The sequence below is a fragment of the Triticum dicoccoides genome, chromosome 4A, assembly GCF_002162155.2.
Source record: "Triticum dicoccoides isolate Atlit2015 ecotype Zavitan chromosome 4A, WEW_v2.0, whole genome shotgun sequence".
NCBI classification, from domain to species: Eukaryota; Viridiplantae; Streptophyta; class Magnoliopsida; order Poales; family Poaceae; genus Triticum; species Triticum dicoccoides.
Genome location: NC_041386.1, coordinates 708887302 through 708900429, shown reverse-complemented (window position 1 = coordinate 708900429; position 13128 = coordinate 708887302). Strand labels below are relative to the sequence as shown.

Below are 13128 nucleotides of genomic sequence, written 5' to 3'. Positions count from 1 at the left end.
TATTTTCTTTTATTTTTTACTTTATTTTTAAATTCTTTTTTGCTTTTAATTTTAGAAAAATTATAAACTTTCTGTTAGTGCCATTAGTTTTCAAATTTGAAAACACTTTTGTTGGTTTCTTGTTTTCTTTCTTGCTTTATTTATTTTATTTTGTTTCTACTTACAACAAAATACTTATTGTTGCTATTTTTATTTTTTTCCAGTTTTTTTGTTTTGTTTCCTGCATTATTTAGCCGTTGGAACCGGGACCAATGGTGATGGGTCAGGAGCGAGGCCCATTGGTCCCGGTTCGTCCCACCAACCGGGACCAAAAGGTCCAGACGAACCGGGACTAATGGCCCACGTGGCCCGGCCGGCCCCCGGGCTCACGAACCGGGTCCAATGCCCCCATGGGTCCCGGTTCTGGACTGAACCAGGACTAATGGGCTGACCCGGCCTGGACCTTTGCCTCCTTTTTCTACTAGTGGTGGAGGGCATCCCTGCTTCATCCACCTTGTTTCTCCATGTCCCAGCAGATGGTTTGCCCCAGTCAATTTGTGTCATTTTTCTCTTGCTTCGCTCTCTAACCGGCATCGATGTAGCCGCCTCAGTTTTTCTAATGGTAATATATTAATACCAACACGATACCAATTACACCTCGATCTGCAATGACACAATATCAAGACTTAGCCAAGACATAGACAGTCAAGAAGATAAAGAAAAGGCAGAAGAAAAAACAAAGATATCCGACACAACCAACGACTTGCAACAGACCAGCAGCAACACTAGTTCTGCTTGCTTTGTTTCTCTAAACATTTACATCAATATTTGTACGGGAAAACACGCATGTGTACACACTGACTGATTCACCTTAGAAAAACGGCACATGATTTAGACTTGTTCTACGTCAGCCACAAATAACACATAAATTTTAACATGGTGTGGTGTGTAAGAGACTGATTCAACGGATGCTTCTGAAAAACAATGCGCATGACTTTGACTTTATTGACGACTGGTCATTTTGATCATTCGTGTCGCAAGCTCAACTACACAGACCCATGAATTTCAACGGTTGGTTTTGGAAAGTTGTGTAGGATTTGGATTTTACTTGATTCGCTTTGGTCAGTCTCCAAACCACATCCACATCAATGAAAGCGTTCAACAATTAGAGCATCTCTGGGTGCTCCGTGTCTTTGTGGTCAGCTTTTTGGAAGCTTCAATGATAGAATATATGAGGAAGCCCGGGGGTTATTTCTGAAACAAACAATGAAATGGTTTTCTTGATCCAGGGACCCAAACAAACAAGAACCATAAGTATTTTATTTCTACAATACTTTATTGGCTCATGGTTCGGACCAATGGTCTAAATAGTTTCACTTGATATATACTTTTTTCAGAAAAGGGAATCATAGAAATGATTTTATGGCCAAGAACATTTTTACTACGAGGTAAATAATGGCATGCAGTCAAGTTATTAAAGTGAGAGTATTTGTACGTGAAGATATTGCTCAAAAGAATTACAAGACCAGGCTCCTAACCACCTTTTAAAGAGATTATTTGCCGACATACAAAGATTGTGGCCATAGCCTGCTAAAGTGGAAACTGATCCACCCTAGTCCAATCGTGCTCCGAAGTGACTCCCGGACGCCAGCATGGATTGCCGAGTCGGAGACGAATGAGTTTGTTTGGGTAGCCGGAGTCATCACGAGAGGCGAGTACACCACAGCACCGACACCGTGCGGTGATGGAACCATAAGTATATGATTTGAAGGGTGATGGCGCTTAGGGGTTACAGTCTAGGGCGAAAGCGCCTCCGCAAAAGGACCACAAGGCGTGGCATCCATAATCGTTGGACTTATGTGTAAAAGTTAATCTGACGCTACTATTTAAGCAAAGACCGACACCTGAATCCCTCATTGTGTGCCTCAGCATATACCTCTTTTGAGCTCTGATTTTGAAGATGTCGACAAGCAGGAAGCAATGTTCTATCGCAGTGTTGCTGCTGCTGGTGCTCGTCCAACTCATCGGTGCTCTCGCTCGACCTCCATGTAAGCAAAGCCTCTTAAGTGCATGACTTTTCTACAACTCTTTGTAATTTAGATATTGATTTACCGACACATGTTTCGTTGTGTAACTACTGCATAGTTACATGGATCAGTCCATCCACCTCAATAGATATTATTAACCTTGCTAATGTGAAGCTACATCATCTAGGCATCGTCTCTATGTATGCTTTGAGTAATTAAAAAGTCATTTCGCCGAGAAAGCCACTGTCGCAACTAGCATCCAGGAGGGTATCAGAACTTGAAATTTTGAACCGTGAGCTGATCTGCCTCGCAGATTTAAATCTGTACCAGCCAAACCATACCGTAGTATATGTAAACCCTGGCCCTTTCTAGGCGTATCAAGACCAAAATTCAGTTGAGACGGCACCATATCAAATAGAAGCAATTAGCCATTTCATGGATGCGCGCAAAACATATTTAAATTGAGCTGACTTTGTCGGAAAGTTGGCCCTGAACATACTTAAAATATAATATATCCTTCCAGTTAAAAAGAAAAACATAAAATACTGAACTTACTTCAGTTCAAAAGTAAGTTCCAAAAAGGTCTTTTTTGTTTTTCTGTTCAGCTTCTCCAGACAACTGTGAGATAAAAAAAACTATTACCTCACTACCGAGAAGATCAACGTAGTCTTTTTAATATTATCACAAGGTTGGTTGATCAACATAATGTAGATATATTTTACCAGTTGTCTTACTACTCTTTTCACTTGGATCCATGTGCAGGCGATTATCTTCGTCCAGGAACCTGTCACTATAACAAACCATGAGGTGAAGCTGGAAAATTGCGTGGATGCTGCTTCGTTGGGTTATATTGCCTTACTAGATTATTCGGTTTCTTTATAGAAATATCCGTACTGTTCAGTTTGTTGGCAATCTGAAATATGTAAAATTTAAAATCTCACTAGGGTGCATTTTGACGGAATTCTGAATCCATTGTTAATTTTGGTGACCAGTATTTCCTAGTAGAAACGTTTACTTCTATGGGACACTAATGCATGTGCGACACATTGATCTACCTTGGGAAAATTATATACTTCACGTGATTTAAACTTTGTTTATGTCTTCAGCAGCAACTGCAAACGAACAACAACACACTAATTTCAACACGATGTGATGTATCAGATACCGAGTCAATGGATGCTATTGGAATATTGCATATGACTTGGACTTAGCTCTGTTCACTGACGATTGGTCTTTGCACCAGACTCGCAAATTTAATTGGTTGGTTTTGGGAAGTTCTACACAAATTTCACTTTATTTTATGCACTGAAAGATTGGTCATCTCGGTTACTCGATTTCCATATCACATCCACATCAGCGACTGGCATAAACATAGTTAGTTTGACCAGCTGTTCCCCGCAAAAAAAAAGTTGACCAGCTGTTGTATTACCGCCTCAAGCGTTCGGCAATTGTAGCATCTCTAGGGGCATGTTTGGTTGCCTGCACCATTTTTTGTGTCCTTACATATGTGACCCGGTTCAGCCTGGCTCAGCTAATGCAAGCTCAAAATCATGTTCTGCACTTAGTATGGTTGTCCACAAAACTCCAGCCCGCATTAGAGACGAACCACTAGCACCCCGTTTGGTTGCAAGCATGTGGTGCACACATGGAACATGTTGTTGTTTGGTTACGTTCAAGACATGCAGTGTGATAACCTCTTGTTCGAGTGATGAGGTTACCAACACACACACATACACGGAGAGCATAGAAAATTGAACAAGCATTCACACTACATTATAGGCACTGCATTAACATGCATAGTCATAATAATGACGACAGAGTCATATGCAGGTAGTCATAATAACTACACACGCTGCCAGACTAACGAAAATACATTAAGCTTCTTGGATCAAGACAGGTGCTTCATATGCTCGGGGCAATTGGCCACCACCTCTGCATCGGAAATGTCGAAGATGATGACATGAAGGTGTACTTAGTCATCAACTTGAATGTGATGAGGTAGCCGATCTAGAGCTAGCGAGCAATGGCAAAGCTGGCCCACCCCTGATCCATGGCTCGCATCCCATTGATCTCCGGGAGCTTGACCTTCCAGGTGCAGCCAGTGTTCTTCTTGAGTTTGATCTCCATGGCATGGTTCCCACGTTTTTACGGAAGCCGTTGGGGATCAGTAGTAGCCCCAACCTAGGTGCTAAAGTCACCTTGTAGAAGTGGACCTACCGACTCATGGAAATGGTCGACATTCGTCTGCCTCCCCCAATGCCTCTACGAGGCGCTGCCATCAACGACCTCCTTGACATTGGAGCTCATGTCCTGCTAATCAAACTAAACAAGATCAATGGATATAACAAACTACCATAGACAGGTCATTAAGATCAAAACACAAGCACATGTAACAAACTAGCATGGACATATCATGAAGCTGAACATAGTAGCATTAAAACTGGTATGAAAAATATGTGCATCTACCACAATAGCAAGAACATCATCATTGCCGACAGGCCCCTACAACAAGTTCAATAATTTTGATGCCCACAAGACCACTTTGAGCCATATAAAACACTAAATTGAGCCCTATACTGATCCACACTCTGATCAAACCCCCTATCGGCAGCCAAATCTAAAGGAACTTGGACACCTAAATCTAACCCCATTTCAACACACTAATCGAGCCATATGAAAGCCCTTAATCACCACCCTAATTGAGCAACATGAAACCCTCAATAGATACCCAAATCAAGCCATATGAAACCCTAAATATGATCCCAAACCAAACACTAGACGGAGTTAGTTGACATGAAAAGTACATGGTAACGTGCGGGTCGGGACTTGGTTGCATGTGTTCTCTCTTCCACCCACCCACCATCCCCACAGGGGCGAGTCCAGCCCGACGGCCAGGGATCCGTGCCCCCTCCTGCGTCCATGGACGCCTTGTGCAACTCCAGGCCCAGCAAGCTTCGGGAATTGCACTCCTTCCGACTCCTACGGCTGTCGGCGCCATGATGCCTCCGCACCCCCACCCTGCTGGTGCCTTGGTTGGTTGTCCATCCCAGCAGTCTTCGACTTTGGTGCACTAATGGAAATGCTTCGAGTTCGGCGTCCTTGTTGCTTCGGTCCCGGTGACTTGGATCTGTGTTGCCCTCTAGATCTTGGCTAGCTCAGGCCTCCGGCCACCGTCACATTCTCTGCCGCCCAGCCACCCACCTCAGTGCCCCGTCTATCCCTCCGCCGCTCCATTTGCCATGCGTCCAGCGGTGCCCGGTGCCTCTTCCATGGCGGGCGTGGCTCCCCTTCCCGTGGTCAGGGTTCTGACCTATGCTTGAGTTCCTCTTCTCTGACTCGTGCTCCGGTGGCTTGGGATTGCCCAGACTCTGGCCAGGGCGAAATCCATGCATACTATGTTTCCAGTGACGACACTCGTGGGTGTCTTCCCCTTCTTGGAGGCGCTGTCACGGCCGTTATCCGGGCCCATCTTCAAGCATTATAGGAAATCCTAGGTCCGGTTATCTGGATCGGACGGCGACGGCGTCTTAGCGCCGTACTCCTTCATGAAGGCGTTGTCTTAGTTGCTCACGGCGTCCTCAGTTCTGCATCTGGAAACGTTGGTTGTCGTGTTGTTGGTCGTCCATGGTTACTTCTTAGGGTGGCGAGTTTAGCTGTGTTTTTCTCTTGCTTGGGCCGAGCATCCCATGTCTCTACTCCGGGCACCATGTTCACGACTCTTGCATCTGTGTCATGTGTTGTACCTCGCCTTGTACTCGTTCTAACTTCTTCTATCGATAGAATGATACGTATATTTTCCATATTCATGAGAAAATACCCTTATTTTTGAAGAAAAAAAAGAGCGCCACAGGCCCACAGTAAAAGATTGATGCGTATAACAATCAATGCAAATGTCGGCGATACCCGCCTGCTTGAAGAAAATACATAAAGTTTGACGTCTCTTTAGTTGTATTTTGACAAAATGTGAAATTTTGCCATCTTTATTCTTGCATTTTGACAGTATTTGATTTTTGGTAGCCAGAATTTCCTAGACAAATTTACTTATAGGGTACACTACACATCTGTGACGCATCAGTTCATATTGGGAAAACTGCACATGATTTTAGACTTCCGTTGTAGTGGTCACTAATAACCTTAGCCACACGATAATTAAACGTTAATTTCAACGTCATGTGGTGGTCTGGAAAACCAATTCAACAGACGCTCCTGGAATTTTTCACGTGACTTGACGATCATTTCCATATCATATTCCTGTCGCAATCTCAACTACGTTCGCGTGTTTACCGGGCACGCAAATTCAATCATTTAATTTTGGAAAGTTGAACATGAATTGCATTTTATTTGATGCACCGGCGGCTGGTCATCCCGGTTACTCAGTCTCCGTACCACATCCACATCAACTCACATAAATATACTTAGTTTGACCAGAAGTTGTGCTATGGCCTGAAGCGTTCAACCACTCCTTGTGGTTGTCATGTCAGCTTTCTTTTAACGTCGATGATAGAGTAAGTCAGAAGACCAACGAGTTGTTTCTGAAACGAACAAGAAACATTTTTTGTTTATACCTAGAAATAAACCAAAGAAACGAGTTACTGACCAAGAACAATTTTACCAAGGCAAACAAAGGCATGTAGCTAAGTTTATTTGAGGAATCACAACGAGTGAGAGTATTCCCAACTGAATACAATGGTCAAAAGTGTTATAAGACAAGCATCATAACCTTCTTTTCTCAAGATCATTCATCATGATACAAAAATTGTGGCCCTATCGTGCAAATACCGAGAGGTTACAAGAGAAGGAATCTTTTTGAAAAACAATGTTCCCATGCGACACCATCATGAGGGGAACTACCATCTACCAAAGTCGGCGCACACCCACCAATGCGTCCCGCCGAACCAGGCACCGATGCACCCTAGCTAGGCTAATCCTCCACTGGGGAGTGACGCAGGTCACGAGCAAAGATCGCCCGGTCCAAAAAGCCGAACCTTGAGTGGTCATGAGAAGGGAAAAGGAGGGGAAAAGCGTATGCAAGAGCTCCCCGCGCGCCAATGGTGGCGGTGGCAATGGAACCAAATGTTGTCCTTTTAGAAATAGTGTCGGGAATGAGAGTCTCGGCAAAAGACCATGTGGCTAAGTCATCCATAGAAGTTTCTTTTGCGGAAAAAGTCATGCATAGAAGTTGGACTATTGTGATGAAAGTTGACCGAGGCTACTATATAAGCCAGTATGATACCCGAATTCTCAGCTAAGTGTCTCAGCATATGGTCTCTCTGAGCTTTTTCTGAGAAGATGTCAACAAGTAGGAGGCATTGGTTTATCATTGTATTGCTGCTCCTAGTGTTCCTACAACTCATCACTGTGCACGCCGGCCCCACAGTCTGTAAGCAAGCCTCTTAACTGCATGACTTTCAATGCAATTATGTGTAGTGTTGATATGTATCAATAATACCGACCTATTTTACTTTGTGTGATGTATAGTTTCACCATCAGTCCACTCAGCTGGGTAAATATTATTTACTTTGCTATTTTGTCAAGCTGTCATTAAAGGTGAATCCTTATCGTTTATGTAGTCTTTTCTTTGCGAGGTAATGATTATATATGTTGTCTTAATGCGGCAATTTGAGTCATAAAACTCCATTTATATTTTCCCAAAAAAACTAATCGTCAAACTTGCATTCATGAGGGCAACGAAGCTTGGCATGTTGAACTGTGAGCTGATCTGTCTGGAAGTTTTAGATCTGTACTAGTCAAATAATATTGTACTCCCTCTGTCCCAAAATATCTGTCTCAACCTTAGTACAAATTTGTATGTTATTACAAAGTTAGTACAAAGTTGAGACACTTATTTTGGGACGGAGGGAGTAGTAGACATGAATAATTAGTAGGTTATTTGTGGAATCACATTCGGGTAATTCTGAACTTTCAATGATACTTTAAAACTAAGTTTAGACCAGGTGAAATTCAACTCTAGGGCTATATAGGCGTACTCAAGATCAAAATTCAACTGAAATGGGACCATTTCATACATAAGGAATTAGCCATTTTCGATGGTGCACATGAAACATATTCGAACTTATACGAGTTTGCTAAAAAGCCGGTCGTAAACATACTTAATATCGAATATGATATTTTTCTGTGGGGCTAAACTGAAATATGAGGTATAACCTTTTCTTTGGAACTTAAGTTCGTACGAAAGATCAAAAAAAGGTTCCTGTGTCATAGCTTCCACAAACAATTGTCTGTCCAATAGTATGAATGAATAAGTTTTGGGTAATGGTAGTAAGTTTTCTATTCATATTTATAAATATGTTATTTTAGGTATCAAACTCTATTAGTAAGTTTAAACAATACTCCATTCATTTCAGAACACGGTGCATGTAGATTTTCTCAAACTTTGTAAAGTTTGGTCAAGCAGTCACCTTGCTCAAACTTTAAATTTTTTGACTAAGAGCACAATCTATATGCACTATATTTTGGCACGGTGTAATGCATTAGATCTGTTGAGATTTGATATATTTGGTTTGGTGGAGTATAGTTTAGCTCACCGTTGAAGAGATCAGCATTGATAATTGATGAAGTGCACATATATGTCGCTATCTTAATCTGTTTTTTCCAATCTATGTGCAGGCAACTATCTTCGTCGAGAAAACTGTCGCCGTAAATAAACCATGAACTGAAGTACGGAAAATGTGTGCATGCTTGCTTTGTTGGGTTAGGTAAATAATCGTCATATAGGATGTTCGTTTTCCCAAGAAATGAAATGAAGTTGGAAAAGAGTGCCACTGGGGAATCAATGTTCGGCCAGTTCTGTGGGAGTAACTTCAAGACAAGGATCTAAAAATTGTAATCATATTGCTGGCTCATTGAAAAGTTTAACTTCCCCCTCTACGTGCATTTTGACATATGTGTAGCTAGAATTTGCAATCATTCAATATGATCACAATGATTTCAGACAAACTGATTTTCTAAAATGCACAGTTTTTTAGATATTTCTTTTACAGTGCAAGGTAGGAGCTCTGCCGATTTCATGAAGATAGGAAAAGGCATAAAAAATAGAGTGGTCCAGTTTATAATTAAAACTAGGCTGAAAATCACATGGACAGTAAAAAAAACTAACGCAACCCCACATGCCTCCAAATAGACCACTACCCCTGACACAACCTCTACCCTAGAGCAATTCCTCTGACATTTACCCCCATCGACCACAAAGCTTTCACCCAGACCCGGCCTAGATCGCCCCATCAAACCTCGGGTAAAAATCCGGCCATACCAACAGCCACCATCACTGCTTCGACTCCAATCAGGAATGACCAGTGATGAGGTATGCACTCTTCGTCAATGCCTCCAAGGAGAGGAAGGATACCCGCAAGCACTCTCATCGCGGACAACGACCCCCGTCGAATCCAAAGCTCTCTCCCAGAGCCTAGTACATCCCTCCGCAAGCCCTTGGGAGTGACCTTTGTGAGGGGAACCCCCTAACTAGTGATTTTGGGTTTCTTTCACACAGATGAGTCGAGAGAGCGATGTTAAAAGGCTGGTCCTTTGTACACAGCGAACGTATTACAACCTGGTTTTGGGAACGTTCTCAAATTTTACTGTTTGTTCTTTTTTTTACATGCGTATCTGTTTTCCAACTCAAAATTTCAAAAAATGTTCAGCTTTTGTAGAAATGTTAGCAAAATTGGACGGTTGTTTGTAAATTTACAAAAATATTCACAAATTTGAAAAATCATATGTTAAAAATGTTCCTTTGTAAAAAAAATCACAAATTTGAAAACATTTTTGCATTTTCAATAAATGTTCCAAATTTGGACAATGATCAGGGTTTAGAAAATGTTTCAAAAATTAAAAGTGTGTTTTAAAGATTTAACCAAATTTGGAAAGTGCTCACATCTTCAAAAAATGTTTCATGTTGGTAAAACTCGCATTTTAATAAAAATCATAATTTATAAAACAATTCGCAAATCTGGATAGTAACCCGAGTTGATACAAGACCCGGTCACTAGACGTTAAATGGGCCCGCCCATCCGGAAGGCGGCAGTGCCAGTGCATCCGGCCGCCTATTTTTGTGCAGTTAGCGCTCACTAGGCCACGACCCTTTTAATTTCGCTCGGCCACTCACTAACTTGCTCGCCAGACCGCTCACAGAGGATATTTGTGCTCGTTCTTTTGATGCATGCTCCCACAGGAAAAAAATAGATATCTGTTTGTTTTTGTTAGTGTTAAATTTTTGGGTAAAATAAAAAGATTAGGAAGTTAAAAATGATTGTGAATTTGAGAAAAAATTTCATGTATGTTAAATTGTTTTTTGAATTATTTTGTAAATATCCAATTTTGTGAAAATGATCATGAATTTGATAAATTAAAAAAAATCAGTTTTTCAAAAAAAAATAGTTTATTAAAATTTCGTTAATTTCAAAATTTTGAGTATAATTTCAAAAGGTTAAAATAATGTTCGTGGATTTTGAAATAATTCAAAGATTTTTTTAAATTGCACGTAATTTAAAAATATTTGGGAATTTAACTAATAAATGTTACTTGATTTTTTTGAAGTTAAAAATATTAGGGAATTATTATTTTAGAGACATTAAACGTGATCATGAATTTAAAATATTCAGGAATTTGAAATTATTTGCGAAATTTAAAAATATTCACAAATTAAAAATAATTTGAAAAGAAAGGAAAATAATGGAAAAAGAAAAAAAGATAAAACTGAAAATAAACCAATAGAATGTAAAGAAAGAAACTAATAAAAACAAGAAATGAAACACAGAAAATATAAACTGTGGAAGGAGCTACATGGTTGGGCCCACTTATTCTAGGACGTTGTGTGCGCTTCCTACCGGTAACAAACTTTTGTGCGCCTGCAAATTCCCTTGTTGCTGCCTTCTCTATATATAAATTAAGACATTTGCAGGTTTTTCCCCTTACGGTATTAATGAGGTGGTGACAGTGATGGTATCTTGGAATATAGTATTTTCGGCCTCTCCCTACCTCGATAACTTCTGATCAATCGGGCACGACGAACATGTGAGAGTTTGTGTAGCCAGATCTGCTGGCTTTCTTCTGATCTTGGAACTTAGTGTGTCTATCAAGGAGAGAAATATGGGTAGCTTTTATTTCTCATGTGGCAAAACTTAGTGCATGCATTGCTAAATTGGTGATGCCCTTTGTGTTCCGTTTTGGATAGCAGAAGGTCCCCCGTGTCTTTTCCCCAAGTAGTGACCCTGGGTTCTTAGTGCATGCATTGTTAAATTAGTGACCCATGAGATGATGTGCACTACGACAAGAGTCTGACAAGTTATTGTTATCGAATTATTATATTCCAGATTCTCAAACCAGACCATAACAACCTTATATTTGAGCTTGCAGAAAGGATCTCGACTGTTGTCATAGGAGGTCGTTTCTCCTTCTTTTTCTTGCGCTAGACCTTGGTAATGCAAGCTGGGAAGGAGGAGTAACGCCCATCACCGCGAAATACCAATGAGGGAGAGTCCACCATTTATACCACCAATTGAGAGATGTGAGATGTTTTGTGAAGAGGATACCAGTTGTTGTCGTATGGGGTCGCTGTATTACTTCTCCTTTGAGACATTGGTAAAGAACGAGGGGAAGTAAAACAACGACCAGCACCAGCAGTCAAAGAACTAGTGAGGGAGTGCCCACAATATATATAAACCACCACTTGAGAGATGAGAGTTGTTGAAGGGAGCCATAATTGACCGAAAGTCAACCCACATGTCGAATAAACTATCCTTCTAAGTTAAATTATACTTCCTTTGTGACAAAACTTTTGTTAATGAATTATTAGGTGTTAGCTCCGACCTCGTGGACATGGTGTAGCCTCATGATTCCACCCCCTTTAGGGTCTCGAGGAGACGAGGATGTGGACCGCATGGCGCATGTCATGGCCGAGCGTGCCAGTGGAGACTACTCGGCCAAGCTCATTGAGGTAAAGCCACAGCTCCTGGCCAAGGAACATGTGGTCTACAAATCCATTCATTAGGAGCGAAAGGCCGAGGGTATTCACTAGATGATGGCCCACATCCCTGCCGAGCAACAAAAGTTTTTCAACGACCTTGTCGAGAAAGAAGCGATGCCTGAGGAGACGATAACCTGATCCCATCTAGTCCGTCGACCACCAGTGTTGAGGATGCTGGATCTTCCACTAGGGGCAGATGCCCACCTGCTCCAACTCCGAGATCACCGGCTTCACCGACTACCAGTCTGAGTAGAGCTCCATTTTCGGAGTAGTCTTAGTTAGATAGTTTGAGGTTGATGTACTGAATGTAGTTGCCAATGTCGGCTTGGAGTAGAACTTGAGTAGAACTTATGAGGATGCTTTTTGGTATATGTACCATTAATGCTTGCGTTGCTTATGTTCCATGTATTCCTCTAGCACTAGTACAAAACCACCTTGTTAGCACCATCTAGAAGTGCTCTATAGTAGTATTTCAGTGGAGCACCGATACTGCCCTGCCACTGGTAGTTAACAACCAGCAGTGTTTTCCTCAAACGCTGCTAATCAGTGGCACTCCAGCAGCGTTCGAACCTGGATGCGGCTAGTAACATCGCACCCTGCAGCGTTCAGGTAGCATGAACACTGCTAATAATGTAGTAGCGTTCCTCTAGTCTTACACGCTGCTGGTGTAAAATGCCCAAAAAAGAATTAAAATGCATTTATTTTGTTTAGCGGGATGTTCTACCACACAAATTTGCTGCCATGGCAACATTTAATTAGGCTATCAAAACCAAATGTAGCAATTGTTATTATTGGATCATAAACTAAACATATGAAATCTTCAACACGATCAACTAGCATCACATAGTACCTAGTTAGCAATTCTGGAAAAAATCCACTTAACGGTACAACCATAAAATGCACTCAACACAAAGTGCAATTATAATCGATGTAAATAGACATGCATGCATGTTGGACTTTCCGAAGACACCTACTCCTCAGCAGTCGTCTTAGCAATGGTATGCACGAAGAGGACGGGGCCTGCATGTCCTAAGTGGATGACGCTGATTATCTTTTCTCCAACCTCGATGAAGTCATAGATGCCATGATGCACCGACTACGCTGCTCTCGCCACCCGGGTCGCTCTTGGCGGCTCCGGAG

General features: G+C 41.6%; 1 long non-coding RNA gene across 1 annotated transcript; it reads left to right on the top strand.

Annotated features, from left to right (window-relative positions):
• Positions 1-1913: 1913 nt before the first annotated feature.
• Positions 1914-2944, top strand: LOC119289815. The gene is made up of 2 exons (XR_005141620.1): positions 1914-2027; positions 2769-2944. It is a non-coding gene; the product is annotated as an uncharacterized LOC119289815 (long non-coding RNA).
• The last annotated feature ends 10184 nt before the right edge of the window (positions 2945-13128 follow it).